At 42.4% G+C, this 23,511-nt stretch overlaps 1 protein-coding gene across 3 annotated transcripts in view; it reads right to left on the reverse strand.

The window, feature by feature from the left end:
* LOC117605659 (uncharacterized) overlaps positions 1–23,511 on the reverse strand; it is a 240,116-nt gene that overhangs the window by 53,134 nt on the left and 163,471 nt on the right. The gene's annotated exons all lie outside the window — the stretch shown is intronic.

Here is a 23,511-nt window from a genome sequence, read left to right on the forward strand (position 1 = left end):
CGCTGAAACTGTCTCGTTCGTCGGCTTTCCTCCTTACCTTACTCTCTCCTTCGTCCTGCTCTCAGTCTTGTTTCAATGATCTTGATGATTGCATCGACACTTTCAGTAAGCGTTATCCCATTTAGCAATCACCGTGCCTCGCTGCTTCTGAACGTTTTCTTCTTTTAAAATTTACATCTGTAGCTTAAGCAGTTTATCTTGATTTTGCAAAGTGTCAACGATTCAACGCGTCATTTATTACAGAGTAATTCGTGATTATTATTAATTGTTAGATCCTTGTGACTCGAGAAATTTCACAATTGCAAGAGGACCCAAGTGTGGAAACACGGGGGATGTATTCTTGACTCGTTTCACTTAAAACTCCGCCAGAGAAAACGGCCAACACTCGTGGCGGATATGTATATTAGACCAGGGATCGTGGTAAACGGGAATGAAACTGGCGATCGAAGATCCATGGAAAGGAGATTGCTTACCTCAATCGAAAACGATACCTACACGGATTACGTACGATCGAGATCGTAACTTCACCCCGAGGACTTTACTCGCATCGGAATCGGATCGTTTCAGAGTTTTCGATACCGTACGGCCTTCTACGCGTATTGAATTACCGTGCGTTTCACGCTGCGTGTGCAATGAATGTTCACGTATGAGAAAAATCGTGAAAAGTTATTCGCTTGTTCGATCGCGAGCTTGATAACGAGCTTTCCCTTAACACGTACTCCTAACACGGTGAATTCTTCCAACTCACGATCCACTTGATTCATTAATTAATTAATCTTTGATTATCCGCAAAAATTATTCATTTGTCAATTCGTCATTTGTAAAATTGTAAACAGTTATTTCTTAATTAACGATCAAATCTTGCCCATGAAATTTCAAAGATAGCGGTGTTGATTAGATTCCGAAAAATCGTTTGCGAGTGCAAATAAGCTGATAATAAAGACGTTTGCCGCGACGAGGACACGGTCGATCGCATTGAAATGCTAATATTAACGGCGCTGGAGTTAACAAACTGCGTAATTGTCGTTCCAAGCAGTGTCCGAGGCAATAGAATGTCGGCGCAGGACGTTAAGATTTCCCGAAGATGGCCGTCTTTCCGTCTATGGTTGCATTCGTTGCATGCTTCTTCCTCGAACTATGCAGCAAATCGACGCGATAATATCTGCATGTTCGAACAAGATGGAAATCCTTCGTGATTTCTTTTTTGTCCATATTAACACGGTCATTCGATTGTCTTTCTAATTTTTTTCTAATGCTTTCCATGAAATGTACATAGAGCAACGGTAGAATTGTAGAATCGAAGCTGCGTAGTAGACTTTTACGGAAGAACCGCTAATAATCGACAGAAGCAACACGCATCGCGACGCAGCTGCAGCACGGCCGTTAATCATAAAGCGGAAAGAAGCGAGCAACGCGAGTTTCTCGGGATAATAGTACGCTAGAGCCGAACAAGTTGGAACGCAGAGGTGGAAAAGATTGTGGAACAGAAAGGGGCAAAAGGAGAAATACGAAGAGAAAGGGAAGAGTCAGCGTTTACAATCGGATTGTGACGCGTACGTCGAGCACCTGTTTCCATAATTACGATCTCCTTAAGATCCGTATCGAAACCCGCAGCGAGTCGTATTATCGTAGCTGAACACGCCATCCTGTCGAGATATCGACTAGCAAAACGTTAGACTCGGTTCATCCAACTCTATTGCAATTAATAATAAACTGCTACAATTTTCGATTCTGATTATCAAGTGAGAAGAATAGAAATTGTAATAAAAGTCAGAGCTCGGATGAATTTAAATGAGTATCTAGTATTCAATTAGAGGTAAAGAGATTCTTTCAGAGCGTTGGAATTCGAATGAGAAATGCGAAGACTCTGTATTGTAACATTGAAGCACACTTCCGCAATGGTTCAATAAAATTATTCTTCCAAAGAACAGCATACAATTTCCTAACTAAATACTTGGAAAACCCTGCATAATTGAAAATGATAGAATCAATTAAGTACCCCATGATTTCTAAACAATATCAGACAGACAGGTGAAGGTCTATCATAAAATTAAAAAAAAATTCCATCTTTAGCTTTAGTCTACTTTCGCCGAATCGTAGGTGAACGTCAGTTATAAAGTACAATTATGACAGCGCTTGACACCAATGATTATTAACACCATTTCCAGGCTAGACGAACGATCGAAGGATAAAAGCGAGCACAAGTTGGCAATCCTTGCTCTGACCAGTCGCCGGTTTCCGTGGCTGTTTTTCCACGAAGCAACGTCGGGATTGCCGGTACGGCAGCGTATCGTTTTCCCAGGCACGATAAAGATCGCGTGAGTTACGTCGGAGGCCGCGTTAACGAACGACCGCGAGGACACGGCTGCATAAGACGGGGGCCGAATTGCATCACCGGTGCAGGGCTCGCGATGACGCGGATGCGTGCGAGCATCGACGCGTTGAATTTCACGGCCGGTGCAGCCGTGCTAGCCGAGGAAAGACGAACGATCGTGCGATCGGTGAAGAACTGTTGGAAAATGACGACGTCGAATGGTCTCGTTAGCTGGAAGGACGAGAACCGAGATGCGATATCTGCTGTTACTTATTGCCTATTGTCCGGCAAGCCCGTTCGCGTCGCGCGACCCTGTCCCTCCTGCGTGAACCGATGCACCGTGAAAAAGCTATTAGCCGCGCGGACCTGCGATTAGAGGCTCCATGATTTTCCACGTAACTGCTTCACGCTGCTTTCGCGATCGATGCTGTTTCCGCGTGTAAATTTTCCTGCCAACCGCTTCGCACTCGTTGCTTACCGTGTAAATTTTCTCTATCTAATACAGAGAACTACCCAAGTATTACACTCACTTATTAATGAAACTTGGCCAGCTTGTAGAGCTCGTCGAGCTGAACACGCTTATACCCCGTTTTGGGGGCAGACGGCTAATTGTTTAAAAGATATTAATAATTAAAGTTAGTTACTACTTGCATTGAGAAGTATAACAGACTCACACATACAAACGGTTAACTCTGTGGTAAAACGCTTGACTCGCAATCTAAAGATCCACGGTTTAAATCCATGGTTTCCAAATTTTATTTTTTAATTATAATTTGTCTCTTTTTGAGTAACTATTACAGCTGTGCTATATTGCATTTATTAATAATTAATTACATACACTGCAATTTTTATAGAATTTAAGTTATTCAAAATAGAATATAGAATTTTAATTATTCAAAAAGAGACAAATTATCATATTAAAAAAAAAAAAAAAAATAATGAGAACCAAGGATTTGAACCGAGGACCTTTAGATTGCGAGTCATGTGTTTAACCACGGAGCGGATCCATGACTCGCAATCTGAAGGTCCTCGGTTCAAATCCTTGGTTCCCAACAGTTTTTTTTTTTTTATGATAATTTTTATGTAATAGTTATTCAAAAAGAGACAAATTATCATTAAAAAAAAAAAAATGTTGGGAACCAAGGATTTGAACCGTGGATCTCTAGATTGCGAGTTGTATGTGTGAGTTTGTCATACTTCAGAATGTAAGGAGTAACTAACTGTAATTGTTAATATGTTTTAAACAATTAGCCGTCTGCCCCCAAAAGGGGGTACATGCGTGTTCAGCTCGACGAGCTTTACAAGCTGGCAAAGTTTCATTAATAAGTGAGTGTAACACTTGGGTAGTTCCCCTTGTAAGATTTTCTTATGGGAGAATGAAAGCGAAGCGGAGCATTTCTCAGAAGATGAAACACCCACAATGATCGAGCCGCGTCGGAGACGAGTCGAAAGAAAACGGGCTCATCGTTGGCCAATATAAATTACACGTAATATCACGTTGCCCGGACAGCATACGCGACCCCGTATGCCGTGCGCAGGATATTTTTCGAAACGCGTGGAATGCAAAACGTTAAAACCGTCCAACAATACCGGACAATAAGCAGACATTGCCGGAAGGCTCAAAAGTTATGCCGAAGTGGGTGTCTCGTGGGTGGGACAGACCCGTGGAGGTATTCAGGCTCGATCAAAAGGAGGAAGAAGAAGAAGAAGAACAAGAGAAGGAGGTGGAGAAGATGAAGGAGGAAGCCAAAGGGCAAAGAGAAAGAGAGGAAGAATATCTTGGTGAAAGAGATCTAACGGATCAGGCTCGAGTACGCAGCGACGATAAGAGCTACGGCGGAAGCTCTCGTTCCTTTGTCGTTGCACGCGTACATACGTAAAGATCAACCACCGTTTCAGGCCCGTTTCCACCGAGCGTAACACCGTTCTTCCATTTAGCTACCCGGAAAAAACGGGAGCGGGTTACTCGGTACGCTTAAACGGGTCTACTCGCTTCTCATGCGCTTCCATCTTGATCTAAGGGAACGGCAGGACAAGATCCACGAAGATCGCGTGTTCTGTTTGAATTTTCTTAAATCTAAATCTAACGAATCAATAATTCTATCGACTGGCGTAAAAATATCTTCTGAACTCAGAAGAAAGCAGGAAAGAAAACCTATGATAAATAAGCAAAATTTTTCCTAGACCTCACCTTTCAGTAATTAAAAACTTACCCCCAGTAGTATCTTACACATCGGCGCAACAATGTAACCTTTATTCGCGATTACGATCTAAGGACTGCGATTCATCGAAAGAGATTCTGTTAATTTTCTATCCGATTTGGTATTGACGTGGTTTTAATTAAAGATCATCGGGTCGTCAGCAACGGAAAGGTCCTCTAGTAAAGAGAGTAATTAGCGTTTTACGGTGGGAAATACGCGACGTGAGTCGACACATTCCTTCTACATAATATTTTTTTTTTCACTGATAATGCATTGTTGCGGAACAATGAACTGCGAAGGAGTGATTTAGAATCATCCCGTGTGTTTGAGTCATGTGTCGAAAGGCTGCTTATGTCCCTCTCTACACCTGCGCAGATCACTTTCCTTATGCGTTTATAGTAATTATTTAACGGCATTGTGTGGGTCGGCTCATTAATTCCACACGACCTCACAGCTCGTCGATGGTTCGTCGTTAATGACGAAGCCGTGGAAACCGAGCCCGACGCGTTCGAATGCTAAATTGATTCTCGGTAGAGCGGTAAGTATGCAATGAATCTTCGCGTTAATTGTTTCCAATTACTCCGCGCGAAATTCCGTGATCTGGAGTGGCACAATACCCCGTAGAAAGATCCGAGAAGAATATCTTCTTGAAAGTTTGCACGCTCGCGGAGAACGATCTATGCAGATGATTAATTGCGTGCACTTTTCTGACACTTTATCGACTAGCAGCCTATTCGACAGAGTGTTTGATGATAGCGATTATTGAATGAAAATTAATTACCGAACCTTTGATCGTTAATGATCCGTCGGTCGATTAAAACGTTACGAAAGGAGCCTGATCATTTTTGTTGATTATTAACACGTTGATTGTCATTGAATAATTAAGACAAGAAATTGACAGCTTATAATATCGTTACAAAAAAGAAGAATAATTTCAAATCGAAGGACAACAGTGCACCAACCCCGTATTCTCCAAGCCATCCCCATCGAACTAAAAAAGCCTTTGGTTCGAACAAGGAGGTATCTCAAGTCGGTGATCTTTCAAGTGGATCTAGCCGGTGTTTAAAATTACATTTCCCCTGACTGTTGGATTTCCTATTACCGGCAGGTATCGTCCGTTGTATCGGCTCCCACACGAGCCGATTATTCCGCAATCGGTGAACGAGACGGAGACGACGACGTCGACGACGACGACGCCTTTCTACACCTGCGCCACCGCGAGCTTATCTCTTCGGTTGCTCTCTATTTCTCCCTTCCTCGGCCTTCGTGTCTTTCCATCGTGGAAACGAAAGGGAAAAAGAGAGAGAGAAGAGGCTGCAATGGAAGCGGTGTCGTTTATTCCCATTTAAGTAAAGTCAAGGTGACGGGACCTTGCGCACACAAATCAGTCAACCCTCGTGGCGAAGGCTCTACCGAGGCGTCCAATCCATCTCGGTGAAATCACCCTCTTCTAGCCGGCCGTTCTCGTCCCGATCGTGAGCGTCCTCGTGCACAGTGGTCGGCACCGGCACCGGCACCGGCATCGGCGCGGCGGGCACCGTGAGAAAACCGATCGCCGCCACGGTATCGAGCCGCTATGCATAAATACCTGGCCGATGTTTTTTCGTTAGAAACGTTGATCACGGATCGCCGCTCTAACACGGACAATGATCTTGCGTCAGTCACTATTTTTGACTCGCGCCTAGGAACGCTCGAATAGCTTCGATTCCACGACCGATAGCTCCTTTACTTTGATCGTATACATGGGTGCTCCGGTGATCAAGGATATCGCGTACCTGCGCCATTACGTTCATCGTCGATCGAACAGATTTACTTTTGGACGGATGGTGAAAGACAAAAAGAGATTGATTTAAGAAAATTGTGTTATTGATTCAATTCTTATTTCGTACACACAGAACATTTAAGCCTAGGGTGAACGGGTTAACAGTCGAAGGGTTAAAATTGAAATATAGAAAATATAAAAAAATATTCCTACTATATTTATAACCCCGCTATTAGTAATTTCGAATAGCAAATTGAAACATTAGGCTACAAAATAAGCTTCTCTTATTATAGAATTAAATAGTACTACATTGATTTACGTTTTCCAACGTGCCATTCAGAAAACAGGCACGGGATCGAGGAAAAGCGTATCACGATTTATCGAAAAGTGTTATTGGCGATCAACGGGCAGCTTCGAAATGGGATACTCGTGTACCCGCTACTCGTGAAGATAAAAGAACCGTCGGTGAATCTGCTAAAGTAACGTACGGTTCCCGTGAATCTACCGGGGGAGACCAGTTACAGGCTAATTACACTCGTAAAGATTAATTAGATTAACGCTAACCTCTCGACCCGCACCTTCCGTGTGCGGCTCTATCTGACGCTGTTCGTCACCGCGAAAGAGGCTAAGAAAAAAGAGGATGCTTCATAAGTATGCCTTAACTGCAGCCTTAAGTGGTTCGTACGCGATGCGAGCAATAATCGATAACGAAATTGGCGGGAGCAACCGATGGTTGTAAAACAATTACGAAATCGAGATACGACGTTTACCCTTTAACATTTGTTTCCGGTGAAATTTCATTTTGCAAACGGAGCAAATTTCTATTTCTATTGATTATTGTGAACGCTGTACGCGACAGATATTATTTCCTGAATATGCAAATGTGATGCCATTACAAACCGCACCCGTAGAAACAATACACGTGAAAGCTTGCTTCTTCTAAGTCGGTGGACTGCGATATCAATTAAAGGAACACGACTAACGAGTCCAGCGAAGCGACAAACGCTTTCGCGCGCGACTGATTACAAGCCGCTCGCTAAACCTAATGATAGCTGAGCTACTAATACGACTAATGCAACGTAACGTGCTGAATTACAGGCCTCTCCGTTGCGAATAGGTGTCGTGTGTAACGCAGTGGCATCGCCCGAAGGAACGTCACGGAACGAGGGTAACACGCGAGGAGAAAAGGGGAAAAACGAGGCGAAAGGAAAGATAAAACGACGCGATTTAAACGCTACTCCCTACAGCGAGCTGGTTAGAGAACAGAGAATTTTTAAATAAAAGAATTTTCCAATATCTTCTTTAAATTTTTTCCAAATCAAGGTTTTTTGTTTATCCAAAAACGAGTATAATTAAAATTTTTCAAGACTTTCAAGATTTTTGAATACCCCGAAATTTATAATATTTGAATGATATTCAAAGTACTACTTTCAATCAAATGTGACCAACCCAGCATGACCATCGATGCGTCGTTTCTTTACCATAATGACTCAGGTTGGGCCAGGCCGCCTTAAATACAGTCATTACGTTGGTATTTAGATGACATACCTGCAAATCTATAGGGTAATCGATGCAGTTTCGATTTGTTCGTTCGAGATTGTCGAGATAATTGTGAGCGATCGAGTGTTTATGGGTTGTCAGCACGCGTGCCACCGGTGCAATTTGTAAGCGGAAATTGGTGGGATCGCGTGAAGAGGGAAACGATTTATTAAATTTTCCTGCGAGTTGTTATTATTAACACGTATCACGTTACATTGTACGTTTCTTATCATTGCAATAAATATCAGAAGTTATAAGATACGTATGAAACAACGTATCGCTCACGGAGATTAAATATTATTCATGGTATTTTAGATAAATTAATTATATAGTATTCGTCTGGTTAAATCTATTTCGATATCGTAACGTTCAATTATTCCATGTCAATTAGCGTGATTTAGAAGGTAACGACACGGACGATAGACGATGGGAGCCGATACGAAATTTACGACAGGTGTCGACGAGAATGATAGCCTTGATAGAGAATTTGCATTTTCCACCTATACAGAATTTGCATAGCGCTACCGGTGAGTCAAGGTTAATCTGTGATTATCGTCCTCAATGTTTTTATTATTGAATATTCAGTGCCAAGGCGATTAATCTGTCACAGGAAAGTTAAGAATAGACAAAGATTCACGGATAAATTGTAAGAAACTACTTTTGTTTTTATATCTAGGAATATTACTTTACTACTTAGTCCTTAATGGATTAAGAATCAGCAAAGAGAACCAAAACATTGTGAAAATTCTGCACGAAACTTGTTATGCTAATGAACTGTTATATTTCACTAATTAATTCCACTCCTACGTTCGTGATATCATAAGAACAAATTACAGCCTGTCATCTTAACATCATCCCGATGATTCCGAAAGCTGTCCAAGATAATTGTGCAAATTGCTCCCATCTGCCAGCCAACTTCCGCTGATCGAGAGATCGACATTCGACCTTTTTCGCATGCAAAAAGTGTCGGGAATGGATAAAACACGTCCTCGTGGACTCGCGTGCGATCTGCCCGTTCGAAAAGCTTCCGCTCGGAACGATGATCGGTAATCGCGGCGTCCGATCGCGCCGCGTGATCGGAATGATAATGAAAAGCGTACGATCGATCGATCGATCGCGGTGACTTCGATACTTTTACCGTGGCCGAGAGCGAGTAAAACGTACACGCAGCCTTGTGCCAATTGCGATCAGCACTGTGCGCACACGGTCCCCTTTTACATTATGCGTCTGGACGCCACGTCGCGTGAAAACGCTTCCGAACGAAAATGTACGGGCGCATGTCGCGTTTTCATGGTGTTTAGACCTTTCAAAGAGAATAAGTAGCTTCTATAGAGGAATATAAAGGAATTCAGAGCGGGAAGCGGAAAGGAGAATCCCATATCGTAATTCAAGTATCTATTCAAGCGAGGCTGATTATATTTTTTTTGCAAAATAATTATATATTAAATTCGAATCAACACGTCTATCAAGTGGTAAGCTTTTCCTTCCGGGTTTTATTTAAAAATAACCGCGATCCAGTCGTAAAGTTAACCCTCGTGAAATCGCAAAGAGACGAGTACGGTGGGAATTTACGACCCCACAAACTTACCCCATAAATACGGGAAGATAGTGGGTAGTAGGCAGGAGGATTAGGAAGTTCGTTGCGAAAAGAAATATTAATCGAGCCTTCGACGAATTTAAAGCCGAGAATTCTAAAGTTGGTAATGGCGTCGGTGAACGCGAGCCCGGACACGCGCTAACCCTAAGATAACTATAAAGATAACAAGTTAGGAAGGTCATAGTGCATTAACTGTGGCTTTAATCAATAAACTAATAGTTTTCGCGAGGGTGCCTCGCTACCGTGCGCGGAACTCTCTGACCCCGTCGCGACGGTCGGTCGACGTTTCTGAAAAAGAAAAGGAAACACGACGGGAGACGAGGGAGAAAAAACGTCCGCACCGTTGGGCAATAACCGTAAAACCGGCTTTTAATGTTCCGTACGCGTTGGGCTATCGTGCATCCTGATCGGACATTTTCAGAACCTCTTACCAGAGGTGGACAACTCTACGCGAATCGATGCTTTCGTTTTTCCAAGCTTTTTCTCCTCACCCCTTTGATACTATTCGACTTAAAGCGTTTCGAAGGGTTGACAGGAATCACGTCATGGGCGGAAAATCATCTGGGTGAATGTCGAGTTCATTGGGGCACTTCGATACGGTGTAGTGTATAGAGTTGTTGACTGCTATACAATGATTAACCCTTTTTCTAAAAAAAGAAGTAGCGCACGACGAAGAAACCCCCCAAGATCGCACGACGGACCATGACGAGAGCCACAATTCTAATTTAATTTTGTATTTCATATTATTTTCATTTCATAAATTTTACACTGTTCCTGAAACTCTTTCGTTTAAAAATGATACATTTAATTTTAAGTTAATGCCCGTGTAAATGATTTGTAAATTTGGGTCACGATTGACCCAGGTACCACTATTCAAGGATTAAATAATAAAATATAACTATTTTTCGTAGCCTGAATACTTTGTGTTCCGAATAGAATTATAGTTTATTATCTAAAAAACGCATTATATATCAATCATTATACAGTCAGTAACTACATACATTACCCTGAAGTAGAGTAGAATAGCAAAATTCAAAATTTGTGCATCAGAATCACAAACACGTCAGATGGGCCATCGAAATTATTAAAATATTCAATAATAAATTGATAGAAATGTTATGGAAAATCTCGATAGATCAATGATTGTCCTCGCGTCGCGATAGTTCGATATGCATATCGAGTAAGCATTATTAACGATGAAAATCCATCAGAAGCGTGTCATTGGCAGAAACTCATTTCAAAAGCACGTTCCCTTCACCGTATCAGAAGTCGGGGCGGCATTCCATCGTTTTCCTTCTGATACCTTTCGAAATCGTTGAACAAAGGCTCGAATTAGAGGCCACAGTCGACATTGAGATTCAACGCGTGGCCCGATTTCCTTGATTAATAAAGTTACTCCGCTCGTTCGCTGTAAAAGGGGGCAAGGATCTATTCGAACGACGCCGGCGACCGTACCGAGAGCTCGACGGAAAGTCAATTTACTCTTCCTTCAGTCGCGAGAGATCGATGGTCGTCCGAGGGCAAGTAATCCTTTAGAAGGTTTTCTTCTCGAAAGATAGGCGGCCAGGAGAAAAAAGGAGAACGAACGAGCGAGAAAGCTAAAGCACAGGGAAGGGACAAAATGAGTAGTCTCGATGACAGGCACGTGGCCTTACAGGGCGGTGGCCACCGCCATTTACATTTACAACACCCGCCACTGCCTTATACGGCTTCTTATCCCGCTCGTTCGATGACATTTCTCTTTTATTCCTTTATTTTCGTGGCCAAGTATATACCACACGAAAGCAGCTCGTGCTTCGAACATCATCGAACCGCGCGGAAGTTTCCGATGATTACGATGACTGCGATTCAACATCTTCCGTATGTCAAAAATATAGATTTCAATCGCAACGAATAAATAATCCAAGTGGTGTTAAATTTCGACGTTAATTCTTTCGACCAATTTCACAATTGGTTAGAAATTTTCTATTTCCAAAGAGTAACATTGCAAGTAAATCAATTTTGACAGGATTTCTAAAGAATACGAGGGTTATCGTTGTGCCACGGGACAAAAGAACAAGAAGCTGTATTATCCGGCCGGATGGCTCTGTGAAAAGGATATTTTTCATTTTTACGAGCGCTCGTAGATACCAGGTATACGCACAATGAAAGCAGCTGCTGGACGTGGCCGGTTAGCAATTATCGAAGAAAAGAGGTAGCAATGCGACGTAAATTTCTCGATGTGTCCCAGCTGGAAGATGCGCTAGTACCGTCTCGATGCATGATCGAATGATAATTAGCCATTAATGACGGCCGGGCCACGTCTGGCCGAGTAATTCGAATCATCTTCCTCAGGCTAGATTGGTAATTAGCCAGGACACGTTCGCCTTATCGAGTTTTAATGTCGTTACCCAGGCCTGATAACCTAGCGAATTGAAAATAACTCCGATAAGTGATGCTTTTTATCGAGACAATTTGCCTTAATGCACGCCGATCGATTTTCATTTTACTGCTCCAGTTAAAAGGGAGAAAGTCGGGAACCTTTCGATCTCTCTTCTTCTACTGATTTAATTCCCCGACTTTTTAACTCGTTCGTCAATCAGAAGAAAGCTTGGTTACTTTGGTTTTATTGCAAGGTCGTCGACTCCGTTCGCTAATTGCTCATGCTAATTGGATATCTTTCGATGAAACTTTGTAATTCTTTTTCAGCGGTCGATGCGAAGGTTTATATCTTCGAAGAGGTCAGTGAGGCAGGCAATTAGCTCCTTGAAGAATCATAACTGTAAATTTTACACGAGTTAACGAGCAATTTTTTTATTAAATGGCAAGCTGAACGGTAGCAACTTCTGTTAGATGAAAATAATAGAAGATCCCTGTTTTTCATCTCGAAAGTTCAAACTTTAGTGAAACGATTTACTATCGATCGAACGATCATTAAGCATCAGGATTTCGCGTAATCGTTTTGATACTAACGATCGGCCATTATCGTCGCAATCGTTCTCTCGATCGCTTTTCCATCATAATAGAAACTCAGCTATTGTGGATCAAAAACGTTCGTAGCGCGGAATTCTCGCCGCTTATTTATTGCAACGCGTGTAACACACTGCGTGCCGCGTGATTGCGGTTTTACCGGGATATTACACATTTTATGATGTATTAACGGTAGCATGAAATCGGTAATTGCGAGCATTTACCATGTCCAGCCGTCCTAACGAGTTACATATCTTACGAATATTAGACAAGCTGAAAGCAGCTTTGATACATCAATCCTAATGGGGGAAAAATGATAACGATGTAAGGGAAACGACTCCTGGAAGTTCGTATCTCACGCTGATCGCGCTGCTGGAGCCTTCCATAGGTACCGTTCGCTTTACGGCTCGGTCATTTGTTTCGTTTGACGATCTCCACGGCGGATACGAACTTTCGCGGCGTTTAGTAGTAATCGACGTGCCGTGACCATTAATTCGTACGACGTCACTGGACGCACCGGGTTTCGTCAAACGGTCATTTCACGGCTCGTTGCTGAAGCTCGCGAACGCCCCGCGGAAGGGAAAATTTATGTACCGGACGTCTTCGAGATACAGAATTATATATGTGGGAGAATATGCTTCAGCAACCATCCTGATGATACTCCGCTGTGGCTTGATGCGTTGATACAAGCAAACGCTTCGTATTCACAGCTGGACGCGTCTTCGAGTTAGACAGATCTCAAATCGCCCTGTGTATCGGGCGATCGTAAGCAACTGCTGAAGGCAAATGACGAACGGGCGAGGAAAATGATTTTTTCTTAAATTTATTTGCAAAGTATCGTAAGAAACCCTAATTTCCACTAAACGTTTTCACGTTTTTTTTTCTTTTACTTTCTATCCTTCTCGTTCAATGACCCTTTTCTGAATAGACAAAACCGGGAAACGCGCTCGTCGTAAATTTCAAGGAATCCTCTTACCGCTTTATTCACGATCGCTCGCAATTCGTTTACAGTTACGCAGTGACGTTGTACGGCTATTTTTCTCCGTGGTTTAATTACGAGGCACAAGGTCCCACACGCTAGGAAAGTCGCTTCTTCGCGACCTGCCAGCCAGTCGGTACCGTTACTGAAAATCACGCGTTAAAACTGCAAGAAACCTTGATTGTAAAGTCTGCCGGGCGTAATAAATAATACGTAATTACCGGCGGTGCCAATGGGCCGAGAGTTCCGTCGCGGGGAATAGGAATTACTCGTCAAAGCGGCATTAATTCTTACGCTGGATGCATTTGACACTTCGTGATAGCGGATAATGATGGTAATTACCTGTGTGTATGTGTCCATCGACATGGACAACGTTATTACGTTCCTTTTGTTATTGCATCTAACGATTTCCAACTAAGCTCCTTAATATTCGAATCTTTTTTCAGATTATAATGGAAACGAGGTGAAAAATTAACGCACGGTGGTCCAACTTGTGCAACGAGCAATCGCGACCCTGAAACCGATACCTGAACGCTCGTTGCGGTAACTTCGTTCCACCTGCTGCGGTCGTATAAATTCGAGTGTCGCGAACTGGCAATGGATCGTTCCGCAGGTAATAACACACTCCGCTTCGTTTAGCGTTCCACGGAATTTAAGGGAGGGCAATTTATTGCGATACCCTTTTCCCATTTCAAGCTGAATCAACGCAGCGCTCGTTAACCCCTTCGTTACCGTGGACTTTACACTGCCACTGTACCGGATATTACATTTTCCCGTGGAAAATAACGTCTGACACTTGATCAAAATAATAATCGGGAGAAAAATATTCTTTCTTTATGATGTTAAATGATTAATGGTAAGAGCGTTCATAATTTATGTTGTTTATGCTACGAATTCCTCGGCGCATGCTTCGAATGCTCGTAAATAACGCACATCATCGACTGACGATCGAGTCTGCCTGTTTAATTAAATTAGATAGCGAGGAAACGTTTATGAAATTCCATCGGTCGCCGGTCAGGCAATTATTCAAAAATTTCCTTGGGATACTTATATAAGCCGACAGCAATTATCTAAACGCATTCGTGAGAAAGCGTCAGTTATGCAACTTGTTTATATTTACTACCGATTCCCGTATCTGCGTGTACGCGTTCCAATGAGTTTTATTTTATTCTAATCCTTTCCTTCTGACATCTCGAACGCAAACGTCCTTTATTACGAAAAATCGTTGCTTAAGCAGGAACTTATCTGTCGCAACAGGACGAGGCATCTCCGGTTATTGCATCGAACACCTGCGTTTTCAATGAACTATTATCGTATAATCGTCAAGTTCGATCAGATACATTGAGATACCTTCGCGAGATACACAGTTGCCTGTTTTTTCGACGCTTTTCCGTACGGTATTCTAATGAACCATTCACGGCGTCGTGGCAACCGGGACGCGACGCGTCGCGTGCAGTCCATTCTCGAGATTGATGGTCGCTCTGTAGCGGAACACGTGGAAAATAATTACGGTTAATGAGACAAATGACTCTTTGCTCGCCTCTCTTGGACACTCGCAACGTAACTTCACGCCGTGTAAACGAACCACGAATGTAACCTCTGTAAAATTATCTGGTTACGGAAGTTTTGCTTGAAACTACTTGAGTGTTGTTCACTTAAATAATCCAAATTCTTTTTACTCAATTATATTTTAATTCTAAAGATTTCTTTTCTTACGTTTAGCAATGAGAATAATGAACCATCGATATCTGAATAAACAGCGCTTTTCCTGTCTTCCCACCAAGATCGTATTAATCAAGCGTGTAAGCGGCGTGACTGGCCAGCACAATGGAACGATTAACACGGTGTCACTGCGGCTAATTCCTATCGGTTGTCGCATCGGTAAAATAGCGTGCCGGGTAGGACGTAGGCGATATGGGTTAACGGTGGTCGTGGAAGGTGTTCTAAACGGAACAGGGTACTGGTTTCGCCACGCTGGAAGCTCGAACGAGGACTGTCTGCCGGTTGAACAGGCGGACATTCGACTGGCAGCATGCGCAATCGCAATTTGTCACGTTAAAACGTAAAGGGCCTTATTACGGTCATCCTTCATATGTCACCGTGGCCGTGCTAATAAGACGTTATTAGCGGTAAAAGAGACCTTTTCACGTCGGTGCCGATCGTGGGATGGTTATTATCGATGGACACCGATTCCTCTTGCATTCCCGTGCCCGATGCCCGGGAACGGCGACGTTGATGGATGCCGAACCGTGGCCGAGAGGTAACTGCGAATCAGGAACTCGTCACTTCGCGGCTAATTACGTCGACCGGCGAAAATTTCAGCCCGTGAAAGTGCTGATGTTTCCGCCGGGTGAACGCCCTTAGTACACGTTCGGTCAGTTTTTTGACAGATTAAGGTACTGCAATTCGACGAGAACGAAATGCACATTTTCTGTAACTACATATACGGTCCGTTGGACATCGCTTATTTGACGTGCAAAGCTTTCGGGATGTAATAAATTTTGTGGACGGTTAATAAATGGAAGAATATTAACAGGTTGATTGCCAGAAATCAACCACGGTTCGCGTCGTTTCATTTTTCAATTTAAGCTTTCCATTTGTTGTACCCAATAATAAACTGAAGATGTATCTTGTCTATAAATTGATGCATTAGGAGTTTGATGAAAGTTCAATCAGTCGGACAGAAAGAAACTTGAACATTAGCTGTTTGCTTTTAGTTAAATTATCGAGTAACTCTCCGAACGATCAACTCATCCTAGCTGATGATCCTTTAATTATTTCCACGCGTATCCTCGTCTAAATGAAACTCATCAGAGGAGATAGGTAGAAGGAAACAGAGAGGGAAATGCCTCTAACGAGCATCGTTTCTAACGAATCACGTCGACAGTGATAACCGACTCGAGACGAAGTTTCTCCCGTGGCCTGGCTGTCCGTTCGCAGAATTACGAGGACACACTAATGTCCATAGCGTGATGAAGTCGACGGATCTCACGGTAGTAACCGTAACGAGCAGGACGAACGATGCCAACGAACCTACGAGCTGGCCGAACATAGAGCAGCGTAACTACGAGGCATCGTTTGCCTCCCAACGCTCACCTTTCGACCCCACCAAACAGCCCCGATCTCGCCAGATTACCTTTGAAACACCTGTCATCTAACGACCAAACTTTCCGTCTCCCGGCAGCGTTATTTATTCCTCCTTGAAACGCGAACAACTTTCTAGCAATTACCGAAGCGTGTATTAAGTGATCGTTGTAAATGTCCTCTTCTCGAGTACTCGACCAGCTTTTTACGAGCTGAAGAGTCTTTTAAAAGAACGACCACATAAGCGAATATACCTAGTATTACTATAAAAATATTAAAATTTATTACTGAAAACTTTCAGTGCTCACCGCTCACCGAGAATTGTCAATTGCGTATTAAATTTAATATAAAAAATAAGTGCCTTCGTTCAGACTAAGATTTTCTGAAGAACGGAAGGATTAAGGTGGTTAGAAATGTATTTCCAAGGTTTGTCTTTCGTTCCGTCGCAGAGCAAACGAATCCATAGTAGAGTAACGTGTATATCCTTGGCGAGACACGGGACGAATGGTCGCTGGAAGCCGTACGAGCAGAGGTATACCTCGGTTACACAGTGTACGGTGACTAATGAACCTTTACAGTCACCTTTACGTCCTACTACCGGCGCACCGTACCTGGCTGAGTTTATTGCCGATGCTAATTCACGAGTCCGAGCAATTAGAGAGTTCGACGGAAGCGGATCCTTTGAGATCCTCCTTGTACTCCTGTCGCCACCGATTCAAGTCCTCCACTCACCGTTCCACGGTGTCCCATCGATTACTTTCCATACGCTGCTCGTTAATAACCAGGGCGATCTAAATGTAACAGTGTTCCTGCTTGGTTCGCGGAAAGACGAAAATGGAAGAGACTGTACAGTTTTCACGGGTCGTGACAACGAGAACAAAGGAGAGGAAGAAGAAACAGAGGGCAAAGGATAAAAACCGGTACACCTATACTTCGCCTAATGATGAAGTACTGTTTGTCCTCGGGACCGGTGACGAAGACGAACGGTTCAGGTGAACCAACCAAAAGAAACTCGTTGTCGCCGAAAGGAATATTCATACGGCCGGTCGCGACCGGATCGAGGAATCGTTAATGTGCCCCGAAGCATCGAGAAGCTTTCAACGCCTCGCTAATGAGATTCCAGAGGACGAAGTTCAAGGAATCGACCAACAGTTGAATCGCCAATTTATTGCTCTGCAAAACAGTATCATGACCATTCTAACCATATACATTCAGAAGAATCCATTACCAAATTTAACAATTCAAGAAAAATAGCAGAAAAATTTAACTCTGTCAATTATTTCATCTAAATAGAACGATCAAAACTGAATCAATGATAAGTATTCTTTACTTAAACATCAGTATGCGACAGGGAACGATAATTACACGTCGTATGATCGCGAGGCAGGGAAGTATCCCGCACGTTTCTAGAATATTTATGCGAGCATTGGTCGTCGTTAATTAAGGAAAGCGCCGTAAACGTCTCCGTGAAGCAAGATAGAAATAAAAAGAAAAAAAGGGAAGCGGAGACATCGCGACGTCAGCGGTCACCGGGAGGCCGTGAACCCAGCGTCGGGTCGCCGCTAGGGAAAAAGTTGGTTCGATCGATCTTTTACTAAAATGACCATAGCGGAAGGCTAAGCCCGATGCAAGTAAAAGCGATAATGTCTAGTCGATCGGGGCCTCGAGAAACGTAAAAGTACCTCGACTCCCTCCATCGTGTCCGGTGCGCAAACAACCGGACCACGGACTTGCGTAGCTATCGAGAGAGACGCATGCGAGTACACGCAGTCGATACACCAGATAGTGATTGATGATGATTAGCCGGCGATTTGCCGATAAGGGAATGTACCGCGCGCCAAGGTAAGCTCTGTTCGCCGCGCTATGATACAGCCTACGATATTGGGGCCCGCTGTACAATCGTGTAAATTGCTGTACAATGAGCAATTACAATGAGTTACGCAAGCGACTCAGCGCGTTCCTTGCCGATGGCGACGATTGCACTTTTTTTTCTTTTCTAACAGCACTTTGTTCTGACTGGTGAAAAAGAAGTGGACAATAATTTCTCAGGTGCTTCTGCAAGGACCAATGCTTGCAATTAATTCAATGTACAAAATATTTCAGAAATTGATCGAATAAATTTTCTATCACTTATGATAGCTCCTTTTATCCTGTGTACTTTATTTCTATATTTACCACATTGATTTCTTGTATTTCAACAACACCATCACCGAAACATGTCTGACTTAACGACGTCATATTCCACTTGCCATCGCGACAGCCAGTTCCTCGAGGTTGCTTTATTTCCCTATTAGGTGGTGGTCGACAGGAAAGTGGAAACATCGAATCGTTCGATTTATCGCGTCGATTTAACGCGAGTTTCCTTCGACAGCTAGTTGCAGGTGCAACGAGAACCAGCGTCGTCTGTGAAGTACGACTCCGATAGGAATCTACCGGCGTGACAATCTTTCGATAACAAGCAGAGACGTCCGTGGAATCGCGAAAGGTCGGTGAACGCGACCAGATCGATCCGCTATCTGTTACCTGTTCGTCGAGATACGATGCGTAGTGATAAGCTGTATTGTTGTCGCGCACGAGTGCACCCTTTCCGACACGTTCGTCGTTCTATAGATTCTGCCAGATCGATACTCCTCTCTATCGAGACAATCCCGATGTAAATCGATTCTTCTTTACATAATATCTTCATATATAGCCTCGGACTACATAGTCTATACTGTTTTTGTTGAGTATTTTTATTGTTATTATATATCAATCCCTGCATTCATTTATTTTTCTTAGAGGAGCCAATCAGTAACTCGTTCTCTTTTTCATGAGAAAAAGTTTGTTAATGACCCGAACAGTTTTACCGGTTCGTCACAGTTGAGGAGCAATTTGATCAACCATTTCTTTATCTTCTCATAATTTCTACTTTAACGATTTGAAATATTAAGAATCGGTCGATTTAACAGAAGAGAAAAAATTGAACGTGCAATCCGATGGTTTGATGGTTTTAATTAATGATACAATTTAGAAAATTAATTAATTACTGTTCTCATTATCGCCGCGGACTGTCGTCTTCAATTTATTGGAGTCATTAAATTGTCAAGTCATTATATCCAGCATACAAAACGTAATTAAATACTGAAGGAAAAAAATGTGCGATACCTCCTTTCCCACGGTTTCTGGAGTATAGATCTTTACAAGTCAAATTTCCAGTTCTCCAATTTGTCATTGATTCTTAAACTTCAGCGACTAATGATTATTCATTTGAAGGATCAATGGAAAAATCAGAGCCAGATATAAAATAATATTTCTCAGTACCGATATATCAAGAAATCCAAAGAAAACACCTTCGACGAAGTCGTGTACTCGTTAATCCAAGGTAGTTCGAAATCTTAAATATAAATTCACAATTGACCCGGTTAGCCGTAGTATTATCCTGTCCCCGGCGAGACACGCTTAGGAAACCGTGTGACGAGCAGCAACAGGATTCTCCGTGCAAGTTAAATCTTTGTGTAGCAAGCGTTAACCGCTGTGTGGTCCGTGGACCGATCGTTCTGGCCGCTAGTTAGCGTGATTCAGTCGCGGTGCACGCTCACACGCTCACGATGGGCTCCGCAAGGGTTCCAGGGACCGCCACGGTAGTCGATCGGTGATTAGACGGCAGCTTGTTGTTTCCGATCGCCGCTAAATATCTCGACGACGCTCCTCCCGGCATGGATCCTTCTTCGCGCTACGAAGATCCAGCTACATCCTGCTGACGACTGCTCTTTCTCTCACGTGGTGATTCTTCCCGCTCGCGGGATCCTTGAGAGCACGCCGCTTTACTTTGCGCGCACCGCGCTCGGTGAGAAAGTTTTACGACTCACTCGTGCGAACGCCTCGAAGCCGAGGTCGAATCGCGCCGAGGGAATCTCGAACGCCCATCACTGATCCCATGGGTGTCTTTAACGTTGAATAGCAAAAACAAACATATATCCTTAGAATAACTCTTTTTCTAAACTGTATCATTGTGAAAAATTTCCCTCTGGATTCAATTGATTTTGTTTAACCCTTTGATTGCTATGAACGTACATATGCGTCCAAATAAAAGTAATCGATACATGTTATTAATTGCACATCATCTGTTATCAGATTATAATAATGTGATAAAGCAATGGAAAAAAAAAATGAAAAATAAATTGAGAAAAAAATGATGTGTTATTGATTTGATTCTTATTTCGTACACACAAAACCTTTAAACCTAAAGTACTCATTGTCAGCAGTTAAAGGGTTAATACTTTAAGTGCCATTGATCAACGCAACAAATGATGAATTATTAAAATTCCAACTTAAAATATGCTCGGTATAAAAATTTGAAGAGCCATTGCAATTTGTATAAAATAAAGAAGGGTTCAAAGAAACAGGTACCAAGTAGGTAGGTTCATGTTATCGAGATAGGCGTATAGAGCTACAATCAAGAGAGCCAGCAATCATTCCTTCTATAAGCAGACGCTAAAAATTCGCACCTTTTTATAAGGATACTCGGTATCTAGCTTCCACACAAGCAGGGCTTTCGTATAAATCAAAGGTTCGTTTCGTGGCGAGTCGTTGCACGACCATAGATAGGCATAATATCTTATGTCGAGGTCAAGGCGAATGCGTCAGGCTCGTTTACAGCTCACACACGTGCTGGTATTAAACGCCACGATTCATCAGCCGAAGAAAATAATCTCTATGTACCTCTGCTACTAGATCTTTGGAAAATTCTTATTCCGAACAGCTGGTAAAACCGTTGATTCTTGTTCATCATGGGAAACGATGATGAATTTTTTAAGATCGTATCTTTACGAATACTTTGTTACCATGGACGTGTCATACCGTAGAATTGTTAAATACGATAAAAAATAGTAATTATTTGCGCAAGAATTTTCTGTAAGCAAACCACTAGCTGGAGACGTTATTTGTAGTGTAAATCTAGTGTAAAACTCGGTCAGGTTCCTCATTAAAATTTCATACATCGTTCATTTTAATGACAACGTCGTTCCTGTTCGATTACTCAATGGAGCGTACGTGTTCTCGCGTATACGCATGAAAAACGTGGCTCGTTCAACGAATTCACGGTGTTGCGAACAGGACAAAAGGCACGGCGTGCTCGTGTTTCGAGGGCAGTTCATTAAAATTTATTTATGAATGCCAGGTAAGGGCTCGGCACCGAAGTCCAATGTCTCCATGTCGGCGCGTATTATCATCGCTGCAACGAGTTTTATCGACGCAGAGAGGTGTGTCATTGTGCGTTTCGCGCCGTGCAATTTGCTCCACTTTTTTTTCTTTTTCATTTCTTTCTAATTCGATCGTTCCGTTCTCCGTGCACGTCGACACATCGATCGTGTACAAGCATTAACACGACTGCACCGATTCGTTCGATGATGACGAGGCGAAAGTCGATTGAAAGATTGAGATGACTGATCAGGTGACGATAATTGAGTTATTCGAATAAGCATTGTTAACATATGAAATTAAATAATTACTTCTCTGTGAAGAGTGACTTCAGCTGGTACAATCATTTCTAAATGCCTTCAAAATGTATATGAATAAAAATACCACACAATACTCGTGCCTGGAGGGTACACTTGGAATGCAAAGAATTAATTGTTCATTCGAAAATTGAATTGAATTTGACCTTCGTTAACCCAGATACGTCTATCATCCTTTTAGAAAGATGATTGCACAAAAATTTAATTAATACGTTCCATTTAGACTCTAAATAGAGGCAAAAATGACATTATTTAAAAAAAAAAGATGATTCGAGTATATCTGGGTTAATGATGCCTGAAAATGTTGGAGAAAGTCTAGTGATATATTGAATAAAATTTTCAATTCTTCTTCTGAAAGATATAGAGCCGATAATCGGCACATGTTTCATCGCACAAACGAAATCATTTTTCTCAGTAAAATAACCCGTTTCTGAGCGCAATTAAATCGAATTGTACAACGCAATGACCGATTTAAGCGCGATAGTCGATTTCGTAATTCCTCGAATGACTGAGATCTAATAGTGATGTGAAGAAAACGGGATTAGTGAGTCGGTGAGGGTAATTTGTCACGCGTACATGACGTCGCTCTGCTTTTCAACGCGAGCCCTCGTTATTGGTAACAGAACAATCTGAATACCTGGTGACACGGAGCCGTGTCCTGGTTCGCACGTACGTCACCCACACGTCACGTCCCACGCCTCGTTTGCACGATGTGTCGTCTCTCTTAAGCTGACACTGCTTTTGCCCGGTCCACGAGTAATGACCTACGTCAATTCCTCCAAGTCAAACGGAGAAACTTCCTATTAGCACTTCCTTTCAAACGTTAACCCATATATATGTCTAATAAAATTAAATTCAGACGCTGAATCAACGGAGGTGCCTTTAAAAAAAAATCATGCCGCGTGTCCTGCATCTAATTAAATCGATCACACATTGTTCTCGATGTGTCTACCTTCTTCAACAACCAGTATTTTCTCTACATTCCGTCCCGTTGTCACATCAGCGTATAAATCAGGTGTGGTTCGACGTAGATCTATCAAACGACCGACAGGAAGAGAACGGTGCTCTGTGACAGATTAATCTCGAGGTGCAGCGCGTGCACGTTGCAACCTATCGAACTCCAATCCTTCGACGCATAATTCATTATTTTCTCCACTGTCAACGTATTCTGTTGTCACGACACATGGGAAATATTCGATGTTAAATTGGTGAAAGCATAGTATTAGAAGCAAGTATCGCTAGAATCGTAGATTAGATTTGATATAAATAATAAAATCTGTCTGATGGAAATCTCGGCGAGCTTAACATGGCAATTAAAGTTTTATTCTAACCTCGTTACTAACGCCAGAGCTATCTTATTCTGTCACGGTAAATTTAACTGCTCATTTTAATTCATCTTCTATCAGGTCGTCTAGTCGTCATTAACACTTAACCGACCGGAAATCTATTAAAAGATCTTTCGATGTAATCAGTTCTTGGTTGAATGAATTAATATACCTTCGCTTCCTTCTACTTTTTTCCCTCAATTTAACGCACAATATTAATTTTAATTAATTATTAAATTACCGATGGATCAAATAAAGTTAATTCA

Source organism: Osmia lignaria, chromosome 14 (genome assembly GCF_051020975.1).
Source record: "Osmia lignaria lignaria isolate PbOS001 chromosome 14, iyOsmLign1, whole genome shotgun sequence".
NCBI classification, from domain to species: Eukaryota; Metazoa; Arthropoda; class Insecta; order Hymenoptera; family Megachilidae; genus Osmia; species Osmia lignaria.